Genomic DNA, 24,140 nt, shown 5'->3' on the forward strand with positions numbered 1-24,140 from the left:
TATACTCCTGCCATGCTGTTTTATCCTTGGGATCATTCTGACAGCATCTTGCCTATTCTTCTTTTTTAAATCATTGAGTTTTAAGTTGCCAAAAGTCTTCAGCTTTTCTATGAATCAGTGTTCAGCTGTAGCTAAAGACATAACTATCTATAAACTTCTGAATAACATTGTATTAGGATTTACAAGATGTGACATACAACATATGTCTTCTTCCCCCTCTATAGCATTTTTGTTCCCTGATATTTTTTCCTCTTATCTACTGATTCTCTTAATAATGAATTACAGAAAATTGAATTTAAATGCTTTGCCTGTGGTCCTGAAGTTCTGTGTTAGAAAAACATGTGTGTCCAGTGTTATAGTGAGAGAGACTCCTGGAGGTGTCCTGGGAACCCTGACAACTCTTGAGTGAGAATAACCCAAGACTGTTCTCCTCCAGCTTCTCAAAGGACATCAACACTCAAAACACTGTGCCATTGCTTCCTGCCTTGAGTAGAGTGGTGAGTCATTTCCCTTCTCTTTTAGGGGTTAAAAAAGATCCATCCCTTGTCTCTACAAAAAATTCAGGCCACATTTTTTTTCCTTCTTGTTCTACACAGATGAAGGTCATAGATGAGAAACTTTTCTCTGTCTGCTATCCTTTTGCCCATATTTCTTATATCTCTGCAATATTTGATGGAGTGTTTCAAGTCTGGAAAGATAAAATCAGTTTCAAACTGCACATGACAAATTTGAGTTGAAATAACCAAAGCTTTCTCAAATCTATAAGCAAACTAGGTGCTACAATGGAAAGTTTTGAATAAGCTTAATAAAAGCTGATGCCTGCAGCCCTGCCTAGAATAAGCACACAGAGAAGCTCCATTGAAAAAACCAGCATGTTAATAACCATGAAATTCTCTTTAGCCTTTAAAAGAACAAATCTCGATCTCTTAGTGTGAAACCCACTGTTGGAAAAAATTCCCATAACTTTCTCCTTAGGAGGGTGACATGTAGGAAGATATGGATAGAGGGAACAATAATGAAGGGACTACAGAATGAGGGTCTGAACACAGATCTGCAGGGGAACACAAGCAAATTCTGAGGTTATTCAAGTTTTCAAAAGTCAATTACCAGTTGATGGGAGATAAATTTTAAAAAGCATAAATTTATTTCTTTGGTTTATAAAAGATTATACGCATGAAATTCTTAAAATTACAGGGGAACAGACAGTGAATAAGAACAAAGTTTCTTTCCAATTGCATTAACACAGCACTGGTTTCTCTATTCATGATCTTCTGGTGCTTTTCTCTAATGCAGCTAACAGTAGTTACCTAATTGTTGTTCTTTTTCTTTTTGACCAGAAGGGACTCTATAATAAGAGTGTAGAAAACTGCTTTCATCCTTTTACTAAGCTTTTAAAATTTGTCTTGTTTTCTTTCACTATGTTAACTGTATATTTTCCCTTGTCACTATCAATTATTACTTCAAGCAATATTTTTGAGGGGTTTTTTTTAAACCAGCCTTTTGAAGCAGCAAGGTTAAACATCAAAGTTGGCGTAGCATATACAACCATGTCATGCTCACTGCTTTACAGGGAACTACCAGGGGCCAATCATGGAGTCAAATCACATCTATTCAATACAAAAGATCTTTCCTCTGTGTGAGCCCTGCCCATTTTGTGATAGAAAATTAAAAGGCTTCCATATAATTTTTCTTCAGCGAGTAGTACAAACATACACAATACATTGTCTGCATATCTCCCAAACTGGTTTCCTGCAGTTTAGACACACACTGTCTTGCAAACAAATTTAGCTTCCCGTCGTTGAAACATGTCTCCTCTTGGGTTAGTGAGTTAGAAAACAGAACTATCAACATTCAAGATTGTGTAGCATTGAGTTTCTAAGGACTTCAAAAAAAAGAAATAATGGTTCTAATAGAAATGGCATCTTTCTCTCTTGTAATGACAATTTTATCCTTCTCAAATAGAAACTCTCACCTAATTTCAACTTTTCAGTTGAAAGGTCCACTAGGTTGTTGTGTGACTATTCTATCAAATCTCAACAGTAATAATTTTCAGTTCTTCTGTCCTTTGCTGCATTACTTGTTGCACGGGTCATTTTTTTCCTCTTCTATTTCATTATTTTCAACTTGTCCAATATATTTGTGGTATCATAAATTTGAGCTGGAGCAACATTTCGCTCATGCCAGTTTGGTTGTTGGTTCAGTGTATTCCTGGCTGCCCAAGAAAACTGGACCCAGATTTCCAGCTGAGGTCTCCCCCAATTCTGAATGGAGAGAAGGATTGTGTTATGAGGCTTACTCCTTGCTTATACTGATTGTTTTGGAATTTGTAGGGTTTCTCCTACAATCTGTCATTGTGTTTCATGGTCATTTGTGAGCAATAAAAATGTCTTAGTCCTTTCCTATAAACCTGCAACCCAACAATTTCTTTACTATCCTTTATTAGGAGAGCTGACTGGTTTTGCTTAAGAACACTATCTGTATCCCTGTCATGAAGTACCAGAAGTTTCGTCAATTCTCACTCCCAGTTCCATAGGATCACCTGGATTCCTGCCCTTCAGTTCTTCAGGTGCTCTCCAATCAATGCTACCTGCAAAATTGCAAAGATCGTAATAGCTCATTAATGACAATACTGAATAGCAACAGACTCAATAATGGTCCTTCAGGAACAACATTAAATTCATCCTTCAGTTTCAACACTGAATCATTACACATAATTTTCCAAGCATGTTTTCCTATGCTGTGCACTAAATTACTTTCTTCCATTTTTCCTTCCTCTATTTTTATGAATTACTGTGGAAGACAATCAAAGTGCTTGCTCTTGAAGCTGAGGTATGCAATGTAGGAAATTTTCCATACATCCTCCTACTCCATAACCAATGAAATTTGATTTGGTATTATTTATTCAGTTTATGGCTGTTATTTTTTTGATGACTTTGAGGTGAATGTGATTATTTATTTCACTCTTACTTCCAGAAACTGATTTCCACAAACGTTGAACTCACCAGGTTGTGAAGCTGCTTGCAGAGATTTGCAAGTAGTGCCATGATTACTCACAGCTCCCTCATTAACTGTTTCCTTTTAATTATAAAATTAATCAAAAATAAATTAAATAAAATTTAAAAAATAAATTAAATTAAATTTAAATTAAAAATAAATTTAAAAATAAATAAATTAAAATAAAAATCAACTTTTATGTGAGTACTTCACCACTACCACACTTTTTTCTTTTCCAGCATGGAGAGCAGAATGCACAAAGGGAGAACAAAGAACACATGTCATCAGCATGACTGGACACCACTCTGGATGTGTCTACATAGAACTACTCCTAGACTACTGAGAGAGAAAAGAGGGGCTTTTAATGAATTGATTCCTCTTGAGCTATAAAAAAATTTAGGGACTTCCAGTAGCCTATCTGAGGTCATCCAGGCTTGGGAGAATTTAGCTCCTGCACAGGCTTTCCCAGGAGCTCCACATTGGAAGAAGCTGAGAGATGATTCTCCAAAACTAAGACTGGATTTCTCTTAACTGTAATATTCCCATTCTAGACAATATTTTCGTTCTCTTTTTATTTCATTCCCCTCCCTCTAATCCATTCCCTGCTTTCAGGGACCAGGGGCTGCTCCTGGGGACAAAGGGTTCCACAAAGTTGTTACACATGCCCTGAGTACAGGGCCAGCACGCTGGCAGGTCACCAGCAGGACTGGCAGCCATGCAGCATAGGCAGAGACCGAGGCCCTGGCTACAGGCGAGTCATGGTGCCCACACTGCACCTAAGTGGCTTGGCTCCGCCCTCAGAAAGCAGGGGCAAGGCCAGGACTGGGGAAAAGGCTTTGCCCTGCTAACAGGGTGGGAAATAGGCTGGGAGAGCTCTATTTCCCCCTCAGGTGCAGAGACAGGGGCTCTCACCCTCCTTACAGGGTTGCCTCTCTCTCTGGGCAGCCAAAGGAGCACAATGGCAAAAAGCCAACAACAGCAAAGACCCAGCCCTGCTTCCAGGGAGGTCGCCCAGTGCAAAGCCAGCCATGGCTGAGAAGGTGCCCTGGCCGTGCCAGGAAGGCCCTTTGCCCAGAGGGCCTCTTGTGCCGCCTCTTCAGCTCCAAGCTCGCTCTTGCCTCACCATTCCACTCTTGAGCTCAAAGCCTATGCTCCTCTTGCTCACTCTTGCCTCGTCATCCCCCGGCTTCTGCCAATGGACAGCCATACACTTGGGCCTGAGAAGCTCCTGAAAGGAGCTGAAAGGAACCGTAACCCAACAGCCCCCCAGGGAGATCCTCAAGCCACCTCCCCACAGACCCCCCCAGCTCCACAAAAGCTTCCAGCTTCAGCTCGACTCACTTCAGCTCCAAGCTGCTGCTCTTACCTCACTGTTCCACTCCTGAGCTCAAAGCTGCTGCTACTCTTGTTCACTCTTGCTTCGCCCTTCCACTCTTGAACTTGAAGTCACGCTGCTCTTGCTCACTCTTGCCTCTTGTCATCCCATGGCTTCTGCCAATGGACAACAACACACTCAAGCCTGAGAAGCTCCAGCTCCTGTGCCTGAAGGGAATCATGACCCAACAGCCCCACAAGGTGAGCCTCCAGCCACCCAGTCCCAATTTTTTGCAGTAGGTCTTCCAACATATTCCTTCTTGGAATGGTGTGTGGCAAGATTCCTCCCTGAGTGTGGACACCCCTCAGTTATTTCTCAAAGATAAGCAAAAGAGATTATCCACCATTTTTGGTATGGCTAAGTGACATTAACTTTTATTGAATAACTGGGTTTTGCTAGCTTTAATATAATCGCTTCAATGTTGCTTCAAAACAGTTCTTTGTACTACACTAGTTTTTATAGCTCCTGTACTGCATAGGAAATAATTCTGATTAAGCTATTTTTGTCTAGTCAGTATCATAATAAGTCATATAAATTTATATGAATATATTTGGTTTGCAATCCTTTCTCCTGCAGGACAAAATTGTATAAAGGTTCAATTACACCTGTAACATCTTCCATGCATAAACTGTTGAAAAAGTCTGGGGCTAAGATTGGATTCAGTCACACCCAGGTTCCTCTCTGAGGAGTTTAGAAAGCAAGGGGGTCCTTTTTTGCACCTCATGACTCAACAGAAGGGCTTTTCTAACAGATTTTCTCTGCAGCTCCCACTCTGCCCGCGACAGTACTCTTCTAAATTTACCCAGGTTTTCAGCTAAAAATGTCACCTATGTCCCTTCTAAGTTATCCCAGATTTTCTGTCAAAAATGCTCTGTCTTCTGTGTTACAAAAGACTTTCCCTTCATAAATGCTCAGTTTTCCTCTGTTAATTATCCTAAATTCACTTGTCAAAAATACCCTTTATGTTGTTTCATCTAAATTTCCTCAAATTTTCCGTCAAAAACATGACTTCTGGCCCTCCAATAGATTACCTCAGATTTTTCCTCCAAAACGTCCCCTAGCTGTGTCCTATAGGTCACCTAAGATTTTACCGCAAAAATCTTCCTTCTGTCCCCTATTTATTGCCTCAAGTTTTCCCTCCAAAATGTCCCCTACAAGTTACCTCAGATTCTGCACCCAAAATATCCATTCTGTCCCCCACAGACTTCTTCAGATTTGCCATCTAAAATATCCCATACAGATTACCTGAGATTTTGCTCCTAAACTGTTCTTTCTGATTACCTCAGATTTTCCTTCTGAAATGTTCTCTTCCATTGAGATTACCTCAGATTTTACCTTCATTCATTCCCCCACAGATTAACCTGAGATTTTACCTGAAAAATATTCCTTCTGGCCCTTAAAAATTACCTCAGGTTTTATCACAAAATTTTCTCTGCCTGTTCTCCACAAATTTCCTCAGACTTTTCCCCAAAACCAATTTTCTCCCCTAGAGATCACCTCAGATTTTCCCACCAAAGTGTCTGCCACACGTCCTCCACAGACTACTGCAGCTTTTGTTCCCACACTGCTCAGTTTTACCCCAAAATATCCTTTTTGTCCGCTACTGATTCCTCTCAGATTTTCCCACATAAATATTCCCTATTTGTCCTGTACAGATTACTTCAGATTTTGCCTCCAAAATATTCATTCAGTTCCCTGCAGATTACCTGAGATTTTACCTCAAAAATGTTCCTTCTGGACCTTAAAATTTACCTCAGGCTTTATCACAAAATTTTCTCTGCCTGTCCTCCACAAATTAACTCAGATTTTTCCCCAAAAACCATTTTCTCCCCCAAAGATCACCTCAGATTTTCCCGCCAAAATGTCTGCTACATGTCCTCCACAGATTTTCCCAGCTTTTATTCCCACAGTGCTCAATTTTACCCCAAAATGTTCATTCCATTCCCTGCAGGTGACGCCAGGGAATTCCAGCATTCCTCCCCTATGAAGTTTTTTCTCTCCCCTCTGAGTTACCTCAGCTTTTCCCCTCACAAACTGAAACCCCGTGCAGTCCTGTGATGGCACAGACCCATCCATTTTTTACCATAAATTCCCTGTTCTTGATTTTTCAATTGTCCACAACCATTTCTCCCCAGTGTGACATTTCTTATCATTCTTTCATTCCCACCCCACAGGTTTTGAATCCCTGTTTTACATATCCATTTCAGCTGTGCATCACAGTTTTACTTTTCCTCCTACCATCTGTCTTCCCCATTATCCTGTCCTATTTTCTCCCCTTAGCATTCAAGTAACTTTATTCCAGCTTGCTCTGTCATTTCCTATGAACATCCCCAGTCACACCCAAAGCTTTACTTTCCCCTTCATGAAATAAAGCACTTTACCCTTCTGGATGCTCTCTGGAAAAACTCAGTTTGGGAGCAGGCTGGTAGCAGGGGCACTTTGACTTTCAGTCTGGGTGACTGCCTGTAGTACTCACAGGTGACCCCAGAACCATAACCATAGTGTTCTGCCATTCCTAGAACTGAATATCTCAGTCAACATCTTCGGGACATTTAATGACTAAATAGGTATCCGTTACAAATATGCCTTTTTTTTTTTTTTTTTTTTTTTTTTTTAAGGATGTAAATGTAAATACTTTTGTACAGTTTTGGTACATGAAGAGAAAGAGTGTCCATCTGAAACAAAGGCTACCACCCTCTTCCCCCTGATAATTTTTAGCCATCACTCCAGAGTTCAGGAAAGTTAGAGACAGGTTTACCATAGTGCTTTGAAGGCTTCTTTTGTACTTTGAGAGCAGTGTTTAACAGCCTCACCTCTAGGATGCCTCTCTGCCCAGAGAAACTGCCAGAGAGCCGAGCCCCGTGGAGACAAAGGCACATGACAAACCCTCACACAGCTTCAGAGCTGCTGGAAGAGGAGAATCTGATCTATTGACTTGTTCCCAAAATAGCACCCGGTGGGAGGTGACTGACTGGCTAATACCTGTGGTGTTTCCATTACCGATTGAGATGAAGTCTGTTGCCAGGAATCCTGGGGTGGTTTCCTTGACAACCAGAAGAAATGCACAACCGAGATGCACATGACTTTTCAGGTGCTTTTTTAACTCCTCCGAAACAATGAGCTGCCCTACCAGAACTCACATAAATAAAAGCTAGGTGTACAGCCAAATGGCCAACAGCATTTATGTTCAAGGGTAAATTTGACCTGAGCCTGAAATCTGCCATGAAACAAACCCTCAAGAGAGCAACCAGCCTGGAAGTATATACTCCTGGAAGTATTTCAATAGGGCAGAGATCTTGCAAGATTATCTTATTTGTTATTTTATAGCCTTTAGATGAGAAATTTCAAGGGATGGAAGGTATTTCCACGAGATATATAGATATATCTAACGTTGAATTAATTTGAGTGTCTCTATTAAATCCAAAGCCTTCAAATTCCAAAGTTGATTGCAGACAATGAAGTGTTCATCAGAAGCACTAGGGGTATTTATTGGAATCAGAATATATTTTGAAATTATTTTAACAAGACAGTGTAAATTTTAAGCCAAAGCATACAACATTAATAAGAATAACAGTACCTTGTTATTCATTGTATGTAGGCGTGGCCACAAATTTTCTATGGACAGTAAATTCACTGAAAAATTCATATGTTCATGAATTCAAGTTATACTGAGAAGCAGTTTAAGCCCAATTATGGCCAGTATCTTTCAACTAAGGATTCCATTATAAAATGTCAAAATATATTATGTAATAATTTCAAAAGGAAATGTTCTTTCAGGTTTCATAGTTTTGGCATTTTGTTTGAAAAATTACCTACTCTTTAAGGAAAAATTAAAAAAAAAAAAAAAACTGAAGAAGACAACCCCAAGAAGTATCATGTACAATAGATTGACAATTGGTTTTAAGACTGAAAATATATTGGGGATGTTTTTGGCTTTTGTTTTTAACACTTTTAGATGAAGGACCAAAATATTATTATTCCAGTTGAACTCAGAGTTTTATTTTTCAGTTTAGTAAATAGTCAGAAACATCCATTTCCCTGCTTTGTGCTTGGGAGGAATAAGCACATGAGAGGCAGGTAAGGAGAAATTGAAGGGGATGCCGTGGATCAAATAAGTAAAGTAGAGGGAGTAAAGAAAGGACTTATCAAAGGTGACAAGCCGGATGACAGATGTAAATGTTTTTGAACCCTATCTGCTGACATCAGGAGGCTGAATCTACTCACTTCCCTGTTAGTGTTGATGGATGATAATCACTGGAGAATCACTGAGGTCCAGAACTAATTTTTTTTGAGTTAAGAATCTGGGGTATAGTATCCCAGATAAAATTTTGGCTGGCAGATCATAAGAAATTTCAGAAAACTTCCCTAAATTTTACTTGTGGCTGAGAGAGTGAGCTGCTGAAAGAGGAAGGTAATAAAGTGTTGCTGTGGCAAAAAATAACTATAGAATACAAAGAGTGTTGCATAAGGAAATAAATCATCCCAGTCTGTCTTCAGTGGGAGTCAGGCAAAAAATATATGAAACAGAGTGAGAGTGGAAGCAAACCAAGTAATATAGAACAATGTGCACTATTAAAATAATCAGGAAAAGCGGGGTTGACCTGGACATTTTAAATGAGGACACTGCATGCATCTGAATGAATCATTAGTAGAGATTTAGGTGCTTTCCTAAAACAGATTACATTCATAATAAGTAGACTTGAGTAGAGAATTTTAAAACCATATTAGTGGTAAAGGTTGGTGCCTGGGGCCACATTAACTCAGCATCAAGCTCTGATCTGTCATAGATCAATGAAATGTAGCAAGCCTGAATTGCTGATTCAATTTAGTATTCATTTACTTTCAGAGCAGAACATAAATAGTAAGGAAGAAAATATGAAACATGATCTCTGAGACCAAGATCATTTTCTATGGGGAACTTAGCATGCATGCACACATTCATCTTGTGAGTATTTAGGAAACTAAGTACTGAAAGAGCCCAATCAGTTTTGAAGCGGAATCTGCCTCAGTGCCCCAAAGGCCTTTTACCCCTAAAGATGAAAGAAACTTTGTCTTCCTTCATAGCAGATGCTGCACACAACCATGCTGGGTGTATAAGTGAGAACGAACCTCAGCAGAGTGGCAGTGAAAGCTCCCAGCAAAAATGTGGTAATTGTAATATCTGATTTAAAATCATAGAATCACAGAATACCTCAAGTTGGAAGGGACCCTTAAGGATAATTGAGTACAACTCTCTGCTCCTTGCAAAACTACTTAAAACTAAACCATACGATAAAAGAGTTGTCCAGATCCTCCTTGAACTCTGACTGGCTTGATGTGTGACCACTTCCCTGGATAGCCTCTTTCAGGGAATGACCACCTCTCCATGCAGAAGCTTTTCTCCATGTCCCATCTGAACTTCCCCTGATGCATCTTGGCTCCATTTCACCATGTGCTGTTGCTGGTCACCAGAGGAAGGAGATCAGCACCCTCCCCTCCACTGTCCCCCCAGAGAAAGGTGCAGCCTCTTCTCTTTTCCAAACTGAACAAAGCAAGGGATCTCAGGTGCTCCTTACAAGTCTTGCCCTCCAGGCCTTTCACCATGTTGATTCCCCTCCTTTAGATGCTTTCCAACAACTTTATGTCTTTCTTACACTGAGGCACCCAAACCTCCACACAGCACTCAAGTCCAGGTCAAATTAGTGCAGAATAGAGCAAGACAATCATCTCCGCTGACCAGCCAGTGATGGATGCTGTGCTGGATGAACCCCAGGATAGGGCTGGCCCTTTTGATTAGTCATGTGGACTCATATTCAATTTGGCATCCACGCAAATCTTCAACCTTCTTTCCATGGAGCTGCTTTTCAGACTCTCGTACCCCAATTTGTATGTGTAACCAGGACTGTCCCATCCCAGGTGGACAATCCAACACCTGATCTCATTAAATTGCATACAGCTCTTTAGTGCCCAGCTCTGTAGCCTATCCAGATCTCATGACTGAATGGGATAAGGCCAGTCTGCATAACATTGTGAGAGAAGAAACGGAATACAGTTTTTCTTCTTTCAAATGGCTTCAAAATGTTACCAAAGAACTTAAGGCAACCTGACATGTCTTCAATAAATTCAAGAAAGATTGATTAATATTTCATTTATCTTCAGCTACAGTTATTTAATATATTAGATCAGATACTGAATTTAAAGTCAGGACACATAGGTGTGGTCATCCAGCTCACCACAGAATCATAGAATACCTGTTGCTAAGGGATCGTTCCTGTAGTGCACATGCTACAACATCACAGCTTTTGCCATGGGAACACGGATCTGCCAAGTGTGATCAGATGCTGGCAGTGGGACAAAACAACAGCGTACAGCAGCATTAAGACTTCTCCAAATGTTTTGAAATCTTTTCCAAAAAAAGGTGTTTTAAATTGTAGCCCAGTCTCACAAAAGTCATCCTGGGATACTTCTACCTGAGCCAGCCCGTGCAGTCGCCAGTCTTTGAAGGCAGAATTCTACTGAACCCTTCCTACTGCTCTACTGAGTGTTGACATTCTGTTACTGGACAAAATATCACCTCTTCATCCCAACTCTTTTACCATGCATGACCCTGGAATGCCTGAATGCTCCTATTTCAAATACTCCCTATGCATTTTTAAAGATTTTCTTTTCCAAAATAGTAGTGCTATCTATTCATACAAATAACAAGTGACAAGAAAATGTCATCAATCATTGACATATCCTCTGAAGTTTAGGTTTGCTTTCAAACTCTTTCTACTCCACTTCTTATTTTGGTGTGGCAATAAACAGCTTTAGATTAGAGTTGCAAAGCTGATGGAGTGTATTTATACTTAGCAACTGTCTGTAGAAATAAAGATTAGCATCAAGGCTATATTGGTTCTCCTGTCAGGATGCTGTTCTTTTGAAGCTATACTATAGCCAGCAAATTCATATTTACCTACAGATTTAACACTGCCAGTGCAGATAAGAATATACTAACAGTTGGGGTAGGCATAAAAGATTAGTTTATTTCATGACCAATTTTGCAGTAATCCTATCTGTGTCAAAACAATTTGAGAGGGGAGCCCTACAGTGAAAAGATACAGCTACTGAGATACACTCAGAAACAGGAATTTATTTTGCTGTTTCTTCATTCAGGCTTAATATTTTTAAATGGAAAGTTTAAAATTATTATAATGCAAAAAGTTTTATCTGTGTCCATACATACATACATTTTTGTTCGATTGTGGGTATGGGTGCACACGTGTGACTAGATGTATATGTATATATGTATCTGTATGTGTGTATTCCCAGAGGATTATATATATTTTTAGTAGAATGTATTTTAATACTAACTAAATAATAAAATTTATCTTCTTCATCTCTTGGTTTGTCCTGACACCTCTTTGTAGCTCCAGCCTATAAAGGCTTTAGGATTTACCAGCATTCTTTTACTTTTATGCATTGTGCATTTAGGATCTGACCTAAATCTCTGAATCCCATGGGAGATGAGTTGGAGAAAGGTTGTCCCTGTCTGCAGTGTTTGGAGAGGAACATACTGCTATGTTTACAGTGAGAAGAGTAGGACAGTCTTGATGTTGAAAAATATTCTTGGCAGTGATTCAGTATTAAAGCTGCATAGTAATTGCTGTGATTATGGTAGTCAACTATTGATTATAGTATTTACTATGCATGGTAGAAAAATAAAAAGATATGCATAATTGGCAATATGTGTTTTTCTGTAATGACAATCATAGCAACCACTGTAAAAAATTACGCTCTAGAAACAGCACAGTTCTAAGAGTATGTACAAAGCTTTTTTTCTGCCAATTCCTTCCCTGGCTCTTTGGGCAGTGGCTTGCAAAGGTCACTCATTTCTCTGAGCTTGGCAAAAAGGAAATTTTTTGTGTATTTTTCAAAAGCAGCAATTAACAACATGAATTCTAATTGTGGTGGGGTTTTTTCATGTAAAGTGTGTGTGTGTCATATTCAATGTACATTTGTTGGAATAACATTTGGTGGATATTGAAGCTGGTCAAGATGTAACCAAAGAATTCCTCAATCTAAATATTCTGGTGGGTGATAGTTCTCAAAACACTGTATAGGGGGCTGGCTGCTGTGTATTCAGTCACTGGAGCTGTCTCTTCTACCAGACATAGATATTCTGCTTTGCATCTGTCATATGCTGCCCAGAACCCTTTTTTTTTAATTTGGATTATCTTTGTTGTTAAGACCAAGGTGATTTGGTGTTGTCCTGTTCCTGGACAACATATATCTTATACATTAAGCTGAATATATGTATTATAAATTGAGCTGAATTTTAATATTGATGATTCTTCTAATTTTCTTCATAGGGAGCTATGTTCCACAGCATTCTCAGACTGGTTCCAAGGCATAAACTCCCCTAGGCTCTTAAATGCACCCTGGGATGACACTGCCTCAGAGTAGACTTCTGGTGAATTATGGTGAATCATATCTGAAAATCTGTGCTGAACTAACCAGCTGCACTGTTAAGACTTGACTTGGTTATTGTGGTGCCAGTCCTGAAACTTCAGCTCCTACCTGTTCCTGCAAAACTTTGATAGGAAATATCCACGAGTCTTTGGCATTATTAGATGTTCAAAACCACTATGGTCTTGATCAGAGAAGTGTACAGCCACACTCTTGTCCAGAGCATGAAAGAGGACAGTGATATGCACTACTAAGTGTTATTTTTGATCCACAATGCATAAATCTGTGTAGTAATGTGATAGCTGTGAAACCTATTAAAGTCAGTTAGCCCCAGAGGAGTACATTGCTAATGAACCTGAGATGCTTTTATATACATAAAAGTGACAACTCTGCTGTAAAAACATTACGCAGTAAACTTTAAAACCCATGTGCAACTGGGATGTGGACACTTGTGGTTCTAAACCAGATGTGCCAGGTGAATTTCAGGGATTCATACAAAATTGTGTTGCAGAAGAGCTCAGCCTTTTCAGTTAAATAGACCTTCCTATAAAGATATGATCTGGAAGGCTGAAACAAAGATCTTCTAGAAAGTGAGCAACTATATAAGTCAGGGATAAGCTCGAGAAACTGCAATCACAGTCTGTTGATGGGGGTTTTTTGAGAGCTAGAAGTGATCAAAGTTAAACTCGGTGATCCTTTCTGTCAAAAGGTTTGTGTGTTAGTGTTTGGGAAGGGCTGATTTAATGGCACTAAAACTATGAATTTCTCACATTTCTGAATTGTTTGTACTGAAAATAAGGAAAAATCGAATCAGGAGACTGAATAATTCACTCTCATATTTTCAAAATGGTATTTTTAATTCAAAAGTATATTTTAAAGGTTCTTTTGTTTCCTTTTTTTTAAAGACTATAACTATCATAGATCAAAATAATCTTTGTTTTTGATGAAACTAAATGACTATGTGTCATTTTTAGTTTCACTGGTGAGCATTAAAATTAAAATTACTGGTTTTTTCTTTCAAAACCTCTCTTAATTTTGTCCATATCAGATTCTAAACGAGCTGTCCTGCAGTTCACAGAATTTAAAGAATAAAATTAATCTACTTAAAATGACACTTCCCTCTCTAGATAATAAAGAGAATGTTATCCATTTGTAATTTTTTTCATTAGTGTTAGGAATATTTGATGTGATAATCTACCATATAAACTTTCTCTATTGAGAAAATAATCAATAAAACTCTTTCATGTGTTTCATTTCAAAGGAAAACTGTGTTAATTTAGAAAGAGCTGGCAATGATGGAAAGAGAGATTTTGACTTTGATAAGGTCAAAATTGAAAAAACTCCATTATTTATGTGAATATATGATAAAGGCAGAGAATTGAAAAGATTTGTATTTCATTCCTGCAGATACCACAGATGTACTCAATTATGGGCAAATGTCTGTGCTTTATAGCAGATTCATTCAATGTCAACTCTCAGCATTCCCCGTGATTGGCAAGATGGGAGCCTTCAGAAAACACAGAAGCTTCCTGATAGTGTGGGTGTCGTGAGATCCTTAAAAGGAAGAGAAAAAAGAATCATTTAGTATGGAAAAAACTTTCAGATCATCAAGTCCAACTGTAACAATGTCCCCAAGTGCCACATCTATGCATCTTTTAAACACCTCCAGGGAAGACAATTTCATCACTTCCCTGGGTATCCTGTTCCAGTTCCTGATGATCATTGTGGTGAAGAAATTTTTTCCTAATATCCAAACTAAACCTCCCCTGCCTCAACTTGAGGCCATTTGCCCTTTTCCTACCACTCAGTCACGGGAGGAACCCGTGTTCCTACCCCAACTCACAGCAACCTCTTTTCAGGAAGAAGTATCCCAGGATGACTTTTGTGACACTTCTCTACAACTCAAAATACTTTTCGGGAAAGATTTCAAAACATTTGGAGAAGTTTTAAGGCTTCTCTGTGCTGGTGTTTTGTCTAGCTGCCAGCATCTGATCACACATGGCAGCTTCACATTCCTATGGAAAAACCTGCAGTGTTGTGGTACATGTGTTACAGGAAGAATTCCTTAAAATGGCCACCCTTACTTTGTACTTGGCTTAAATTCAGCATCTGATAGAATATAAATATAAAATAACTGTAGCTGCATATAAGTGGGATATTATTCAGTGTTTCATATCTTTATGAAAGACATGTTGAATTACATTTGTCATGATTCAGAACAGTTTAAATGTCTGAACAAGGTCAGGAACTGCATCTTGGAGTTACTTACTACTTTCTTTTGACTGTAAGGAGGGATTAAATATTCGATTATTCAGTTAACTGCACAAATGTGTCTAGTGACATAGCAGGTATTCTGGAGAATCCAAGATGCCTGTGTAGGACCGGTATATGACACAGAATCTTCAGGGCAGTTTGCCTCTTTTGGACTGGCAGCTAGAGACAGCATGAATTTGTGAGGGCATATCAACTGACATTATATTCCTGTATTTAGATATATGAGCGAAGCCCTAGATGACTAGCTCAGGAGAACCTATGCACCTTTGGTTTTCATCTGTACAATTGGGAACATTTTTGGCTTCCTTACAGGAGTGTTGTGAAGACAGTTACTAAAGCGTATTTCTCCCCTCATGCTTCCTTTATATTTCTCAAAGTTGCCAGAATTATGCCCACAGAAATTTCTGCTATTTATGAGTTGCTACTCAGTAGCCCAGCCACAGAGTTGATCAACCAAGGGAAAAGAGATTTGGCTGCACAGTCTATGTAATTTCCAGATTTGCCATAAGTTGCAGTAAAGTTCTGGAAGGGCACTACTATGGAGAGTTCAACATCAGCACCAACGTTTAGAGCTCTTGGGTTTATGAGTCAGATAAACTACTGGAAAACCACTCTGATTCTTTTCAGTAAGTACTTGAGAACTGATTCAAAATGAAAGCTTCTAAAATCTCCTCTCTTCCTGATTTTCCAAATTAAAAACTTGATGTGAAGAACAGTCATGGCTTTTCTGAAGGAAATCTCTTTAGAAGGAGAGATTGTTCCCCTTTTCCGTGATAATTAAATTACTTGGGAATAGAGTATTCAGCATTTTCACATCTTCTCTTCAATGAGCTTCAGAAGTCAGCTCTTTAAATCCTCACTATAAAGCACCCCTTGATGCTGTTTTAACCAAAGCAGTTTACTCACTCTCTGTTTTTTAAATAAAACAACACTTACATTCTAGTCTACTCTTAGACTTAAATAGCAGAAAATTAATTGCACAGAACCCAACTAAACAACATTTTTTTTCAAAAGACAGACATAGTATTTTCTAGTATCCCTGCATGATGTGTCTCACATTCACACATGGATAAACACACTGTGAATTAGATGGAAAAAATATATGTCTGATGAACCTTGCCTTTCTCTACATATGCATAACTATCATGTGAGAAGCAGGATTCATCATCTCATGACTAGGATCCCAATTCAGCTGTCAACGTATAAATGTCTGCGTATGATCTGGGTGTATAAACTCCAGCTGGAGCCAGAGCTGCTCAAGAGCTCAATGCCGTTGCCAGACGGTCAACATTTGGTGTTAGTGTTGTTTGAGGTGTTCTACAGTATCCAAGGATTGAGAGATCATGAGATAAATCAGGTGGTAAGAGACCTCAGGAGGTCTCTGTTCCAACTTTCTGTTCCTCTATGAGCATAGAGTCATCTGTGGGGTCCTTTCAGGTTTCTCTGGGTTATTTATCTTACCGAGTTTTGAAAAACTCCACAAATGGAGTAAAGGCACAAATGGAGACTACAGCACCCGCCGGTAACTTGTCTCACTGTTGGTTGTACTGAATAGAGAAAAAAAATTTCTTGATACCCCATCTGAACTTTGCTCCCATTCAGTTGGCACATGCCACACAGGAATTATAGGAAAACCACATCCTCCAGAAGACCTGGTAACAGGTCAGCCAAAAGGTTCTGCAGGCTCCATAGACTGTCCTGGTTAGAGATCTTCCATCTATGGCAGAACCTCAGATACCTACCCCACACCTAAAAATGTAGAGGTGGGATTTCATGACCCAAAATTAATTGCCCCAAATAGCTACTTTTCAAAGAGGAGGAGTTCTGGTGTTCTTTAAGTCTGATGGTGCCTTTGCCCGCCTCTTGTAGAAGCCTTTATAATCTGAGATACCTCAAAGAACAGTAAAAGTCTAAGTATAGGCAACTGAAATCAGATGATGTAGAATAGCCAGAGATTCACTTGGTATCTTTCTTCATACTGGTTTAAGGGAGTTCTGTATTATTCCATTTTTGACAGCCTATCACACATTAGTCTCACAGGCTTCCCGTATGCAGACATCAGACTGTGATTTTTCCAAGAATTCTCAAGAGCTTTTGGAGGAAAAATGGCTATAATATTACTTTCAGAATTCCAGGCACAGCCAAAAATTTAGAGGTTTAAACCCAAACTTATTTACTAGGATCTTTCAGTCAAATAGGAAAGCAGCATTTGCATGTACTATTCAAAACACTGAAATAATTGCAAAGTTTTCAATTAGAATATGTTAGATGATCCTAAGTGATCAGATTATAATTTTGCTATCACACAGGTGTATAATCTATGAAAATGTTAGAAAAGGGTATCCAGGAAAGTGAACTACTCTTTTTTTTTTTTTCTAGTTTTTAATAGAAATAAATCTTTTGTTTGCAAGTCACAAATATCTTTCCTGTTCGCTTCTAGAGATGAAGCACTATAAATTCCAATTTATTTTTCACTGTGAGGTTAGTCTTTGGAATAATAGAAAATAATTTTCCTTTTCTTTAATGAATAAATTATTGTGGGAGGCTCTGCATGATAGTTTGATCCTGCATAGCTATTTCTTCTGATTATTAGCAGGATTTTACATTTAAATTCCTGAAACATTATTAACCCATAATCATTTGCTTTCAGACCTTTCTGATAGCTTTACTCTTTCATTAATTCCTTTTCACTGAGGTAATAGGGAATTACTTTGTTTAATGATTCTCTAAAGATCCAAGAATGCTAAAAATCCTAAAAAGGCAATTTTATTTCACAAATAATATTGTATTCACCAATATAATTAAATTGTAATGTTTTCTGCAGTAGGCCATGTCCCTAGCAATGGGGTATGCAACATCCTAATCCAGAGGCAATTTTGGCAAAATGAGCTTGTCCTTTCCTAGAGCTAAGTATCAGTCAGTGGAAAATCATCAAATAGATTGTTTACTCTGAGAGAATATTTAATATCCCAAGAAAAAGATAGAAGAACCCTGATCACTGACTTCCTTTGGAGCAAAGTTCCCCGAGTTCTGCTCCCATGGGCAGTTAAGTTACTGAATCCCCTGAAAATATCCTTAAAGGTAAAAAGCTCGTGGCCTGGCCACTCTGAAGTGAGAGTCCCCAACCTAACCATTCTGTGACTGAGCCTTCAGGCTGTTCATGGCCCCTGAGTCTTGCAGTGGGCTTTGTGTGTTCCCAAGTCTGGGCCATGGGGATGGTGGCAGAGAAGTCAGTCCTGCAATAGAGTATGTGACTTGACAAAGCAGTGCAGCAGAGCCTGGTTTAACAGGAGAGAGTTAACACACACTGCAGTGGGTCTCCCCAGTGCTCCCTTCCAGCCTCTGCACAAGTTGGGATTTATCCTTGGGAGTGAGCTTCTCTGTATGCCCTTCTCACTCCACACTCTATGTCCTTGAAGCTTTTATGGATATACCCCGAGGAACTTCTACCATCCTAGTCTACTCACCAATAACTCCTTTATTTCCATACTCAGGGTTATGCAATAGTTGATAGCCTCCTTTGATTGTAGGTGCAGCCTCAGGAAAGGAAGTTCTTCTCAAATTGTCTTCCCTCTAATCAAAACTTCCTTGTCCTCTGTCAAAGAGCTCAAGTTTTGTCATTATTTCGCCTACTCAGTCCTTTTACAAAATTTTTCTTGATTGAAGTAATTGAGAATTCTTCCAAAGAAAACCAAGAAAAACTTTTGGTTTGCATAGTAAAAGCCTGTGAGTTTACTCAGTGTTATATTTTGTCCTGAAACTAACAGAGATCGCCTTGGACTTCTGCATGTATGTCAGAGCCCAGGTAAATTAATATTTTTAAATCTATGATAAGAAATACACAGCGATGGAAATGGAGGAATAAATGAACTTGAAATTTTGGTATATATTCCCTGCTCTACGGATCCACAGGCAGAGTCACTTGCAGTTTAGAATACCTGTGGTTGATAACTGTGGCCTGGAAATTTATGAGCAATCTGAGAAAGATGAGGATATGCTGCTGTAGCACTCCAGCCTATTCCAATAGCAGAGCACTTCTTCCAGTGGAAGGAAATATTACCCAAATCACAGCTAAGCCAAACAGCTTGAACTGGCAAATAATAAGTATTTTATAGGAACCTCAGGGTATGGCATGCATGTAGTGTCGTAAAAAGTCCAAGGATGTTCTGCTTGCATACAGTGTATTTCTATTCCCTGCAGCTTTTATAGTGAAGTTTCCAAGCTGTGCATAAGCAGCAGTATAATAGGATCCCTATTTATTTCTCCTCCAGGAATGCTGTGCATATTTACTTGCTCATCTTCCTTCTATTTCCCCCAGTAGCTTTGCTAGAAAACAAGTATTCACTAATAATTTGCCTTTTCCATCTGTTTATTTTAGCAAGCAGGTTTGATATTTTTTCTTTTATCAATTGATAATTTTCCTTTATTTTGTTTTATTTTGTTTTTTGTATTTTGCTTCCCTTCTTCATTACAAGAGTGTAATGGATGCAGACTCTGAAACAAGACGTCAAGGATGTCTTCTGTGTGTCCTTTATTAGTAAAATGTCTCAGTCTGGGAAGAAGGATGGTCCTATGAATGTTCATTCAGAAAATTGGATCCAGTATTTCGTTCTGCTAAATGCTTCTTATTGGTGTTCAGAGCCAAATTTGGAAATGTGAAGCAACTGCAGATAGAGACAAACCCTTAAAATTCCTCGGAAAGGCTGTCAGTTCACATTATGTTGTCCAAGGCCAGGCTCTTAGTGCTGTACTATCCTGATAAAGTTGCTGCTTATTTTGATCCCTAAAGAGGAACTAAATTCTATGGTCATTCTCATGTGTTTTCAAGATTACTCAGAGGACCATGTTTTTTTTTTTATGGGCCCTAGAATCCTGTTAGCCGAAGAGGGTCTCTTCTTTCATTCTCAACTCTTTCAGTTATTTACCTTGTAAAAGTTTTCTGTTTCTGACTACCTCACAAAGCAGCTTCAAAGTCTGTAAACAGAGATGTGAACGAAATAATCAAATCATCAAATGTTGGAGGGCATTCAAAATTTGTGAGTTTCAGTTTTTTTCCCTCTGCATTTTTCTGAAGTCTCTATGGAGGTAAAACCCCAGACTTTAAACTTATCTGTAGTCTTGTCATCCACCAGCTCTAGATGAGGCACGCATTTGTTTGCACCTCATTCCACATCTTAATTCTCTTTCAGTTAGAAAGGTATTCAGTATGGTCAGTGACAGGAATAAGGGCAAGAAAAGAATCTGAGTAGAAGTGGAACTAGGTGAGATAATGAGGCACTATTTAATTCTTCAATATCATCTTTCAAGTGTAAACAACAGCTTTTCTTATCTTCCAAGATGGAAATGAAACCACAGTATGGCTTCTGAGTATTCTCTTGTATTTGCAATAGTCATTATAAGTTCAACAAACCAGCAGTACATTCCGACTGAGCTTTTATTTGCAATTTCATCTGAGCAAAAAGCATCTTGAAAAATTTCTGGGTAAGCAACCAGCCAGATCTTTCTCCCCTTTCCAAACAGCTTGGAAGCACAGCTTCTGACAAGTCACTCTTTTCACCCTTCTTTCTGTTACTTTGTAAAACAAGCTTTTCACAAAGGAGAAAGGTTTGTCACAAAAACAAGGGTGTAATATGTCTTGGATCTGTTTGAATACAAGTATGACAGCAATACTGTGTTTTATATTGATTTTTGAGTTGTTAGTAAATGCTTCTGAATAAACAAATTTTTCTTCCATTTTGGGAAAAAAAAAAAAAAATACTTGTCATGGCTCAGTAAGTCACTTAAAAAAACCAAAATCACAGAAAAGGAAAGTAAATGTGACTGTGCAGTTTCCTGGATTTTTGGGAAAGAGGGATGAATTGGAACCCGAGAGATTTGTGAGTGATATTTCTTGATGCAGTTGTACACCTTTGACAAAAAGGGCCTCATCCCTGTGTTCAGAGATCCTTCTGAGTTGCCCCATGAGAATTTGATGAGAACAGCCTCTTTTCTCACTTACTAGGCAAATGCATGAAACCCTTGGCAGGTTTGAGAGAAAAGAGAAAATAATGTCTCTTTTGCAATCTCTTCTGAGTTCTTGGGAAGTGTTTCTGTAGACTTCTTCACAGTAGAGGTTTCTGGATGCTGGAATCCATCTCTTTTCCATGAGTTCTAAGCCATATGTCTAAGCTGCAGAGGAGGGGAAGAATTTCAGACACTCTACTATATTAAGCAGCTTTACAGTCAGTTCCCAGGGCTATCTGCTGCACTGCATGGATTACTCTGCAGTGGCTAATACTTTCCAGGCACTGGGACATTTCCTAAATTCCATGTAAATCCACCTGCCTTGGGTTTCTTCTTGGCCAGATGTGCACTACCAGGACAGGTAGCTAGTAGGAATCATGGGGATATTGCTGGAAATTAGGCCAGAAAAACTTGATCTAATATGCCTACCACGGGAGATCCAGCTTCCATTTGGGAACCAGACATAGAAAAATAAATGTCTAGGCACTTCAGTCATTTATTGAAGCAAATGTGAGACCTCTGTGGTGAAAGTTGCCAGAAAATTGTAGTCCAAAGTGTAAGACATCCTTCAAAGATGTAGAATTTTTTTTTCCTATCAGTAGTAACTCATCCAGATGAAGATCTCTTTTAAGTCCTCTCCAGCTACTTCATGGCTTCTCAGCTACAAAAACAAGCAGCATATCAAAACCAGCACTATTTTGAAAATTGACAGTTAGGAAAAATGATGAAAGATAATGCAGTAGCAGCAATGAATCAGATTAATATGGACAACATGGGGAACATTCCACCTACGCAGGGAGCAGTGCCTGATATCAGAGGGCTCTTTCATCTGTGATAACAAGACCCAGTGGCTGAGAGCCAAACCTTCAAACTGGAAATGAGATGCAATTTTTTAGCAGGAACATACTTAACCATTTGAACCATTTACTAATACACATAGCACATATGCCTTCCTCCAGAGCCCTTAGACCATAGGTGATTCTCACCCAAAATGAGAAACAAGTGAGTTTGCAATGAACTGGAAGTTATCAAGGTGATTAAAACACTTCCTGGGTAAAATCTATCCCCAAGTTATGGAGATGAAAAAATTGATAATGGCCTTGAATATTAATTTCTCTATAAGTGAGGAAACAGCTAAAGAATATCTGTGCTTTGGGAAGCGAGACTTTAGTCTGACTATTTTTGGTGAATTTTAGGAGCCTGAATATTGTAGAAAACCTACACTGTTCTGGAGTTATGTGATTTTTCATGAAAACAGAACTGTTAAGCATTTGAATTTTAATATTCTGGATGAACCATATTTTTTCTCAGGAAACACTATTTTTAAAGTATATCTTTGTATTAGACACAGTTTCCATTTTTTTTCTGTGGAAAAAATTTCTTCCTCTATTCTCAAGTTTTGTTTATTAACAACAAATCCTGGAGATTTGGACACCTGCCCAGGTATTCACAACAGATAATAAATTAAAACATTCTTTACCTATGAAAAGAATCAACCACCTCTTTGAGATGAACAACAAGAACTAAACAAACCTATATTTCTGTGGTGGTGGATAAATTATAGTATCTCAAACAAATAACTGTACCAAGTTCCATAACCTAGATTTATAAAAGGGACCGAAGACCTGGATTTAGCAATAAATCAACTAAAATCTTTCCTTACTCCAATTAATATTAAGATACGCCTTTTCTTCTGTTATAGAACCATTTTATACTGATCAGGTCTTCTTAGTGATCTTTCAGGGATGTCTCTACTTCATATGTGTTTAAATTTGTCCAATAGACCATGCAGAACTGACTCTTTTATGGGTGGTATTTAGCCCTGGAAAAAACTTGCTAATTGGAAAACTACTGCACATTCTGTCCTTCTTAAACTGATTGATCAGGGAGATGTCACCTCCTACTTTGCCACGGACTGTACTGCAGACATAAGTATCGAAATGACTTCAATATCCAGGCACTGTATAATTTAATCACACTCAAAGGATTTCCATAATTGTATCCACAAACATTACTGCAAGATCAGCTTTCTGCTCCACAAGTTTCAATTAGGATGTGCAACACCCCAATGCATTAAAAAAAAAAAACAAACCCAAAAGAAAAGAATGCTTCTATTCCTCTCATCTTCAGGAGGTTTTTATACTAATATTAAGCAAGTGAGCACTTCCACTTCTCACTTTCTAAGTAGTTCCTTTTATAATGTTCCTCTCTCCTGCACTTCACGTCAGCCTTGTAATTTCTTGCATTTTGCTAAAGGCACAAGGAGCACAGAATTGTACTGGAGATTGCTAATGAAATATGGAACCGTTCACTGCTAAGCTACACATAAAATATCTGGCCTAGGTTGTTCATGGAGCAAAGATGTATCTCCTGTCTGCTAGCTGTTAAGAAAGCTGTATGAAAACCACACTTAGTTTCAGTCTGCTTCCTACCGAGTCAGGGGGGAATTAACTGTCTGAGAGACACAAGCAAATTAAAGACATTTTCAGAAGTGAACTGCCAAACACTTGAAAATCAAACTGCTTTCTGAATAGTGACATTAGATCAAGGTGCTAAAATTTAGATATCTCAGTCTGAAAATGTGGATTAAAAATCTCAATTGTCATGATATCTTGGCAAGTCTTGGAAAAATGGAAAAATAAAGGACTATTGAATTCTTCATGTTCAAGAGACAAAAAAAATTACGAAGGATTTTAAAATACTTAAAACATGTTTAGAGCTAGATTCCAAATTATCAAGTACTTCTTCAAGACTTAATCAAACTCCAGATTAATGAGAAGAAGTGATTACTAGTTCATTCTGTTTAATATGTTATTCTCATTATGATTTTGTCAATTATAGACTTGAACAGAAGTTTAGAAGAATAAAACAAGAGAATGAACAAGGCTCCAGTACTAGTGCATTGAAAGTAAATAGGATTTGTGGAAGGTACATGAAAGACAAGAAGGTGATTGTTAATTTCTACCTCTGATTTACTAAGATCAGTCAGGTTTAATCAACCTGAGTTCCTTCTCTAATCAAATATCTGAGTCTGTGAATGAGAAGTAGTTTAAAAATATTGTTCACC

General features: G+C 38.5%; 1 long non-coding RNA gene across 2 annotated transcripts in view; it reads right to left on the minus strand.

Annotated features, from left to right (window-relative positions):
• Positions 1-1,121: 1,121 nt before the first annotated feature.
• The window catches only part of LOC125324747, a 77,228-nt gene continuing 54,209 nt past the window's right edge, over positions 1,122-24,140 (minus strand). Inside the window, exons 5-7 of one of the 2 annotated variants that reach the window (XR_007203115.1) lie at positions 18,538-21,734; positions 4,361-4,485; positions 1,122-2,587 (exon numbers count right to left, since the gene is read on the minus strand). This is a non-coding gene — a long non-coding RNA (uncharacterized LOC125324747). Of the gene's footprint in view, positions 2,588-4,360; positions 4,486-14,154; positions 14,351-18,537; positions 21,735-24,140 lie in introns of those variants that run through there. The other variant, XR_007203114.1, reaches the window with a different exon arrangement.

Source organism: Corvus hawaiiensis, chromosome 4 (genome assembly GCF_020740725.1).
Source record: "Corvus hawaiiensis isolate bCorHaw1 chromosome 4, bCorHaw1.pri.cur, whole genome shotgun sequence".
NCBI lineage: Eukaryota > Metazoa > Chordata > Aves > Passeriformes > Corvidae > Corvus > Corvus hawaiiensis.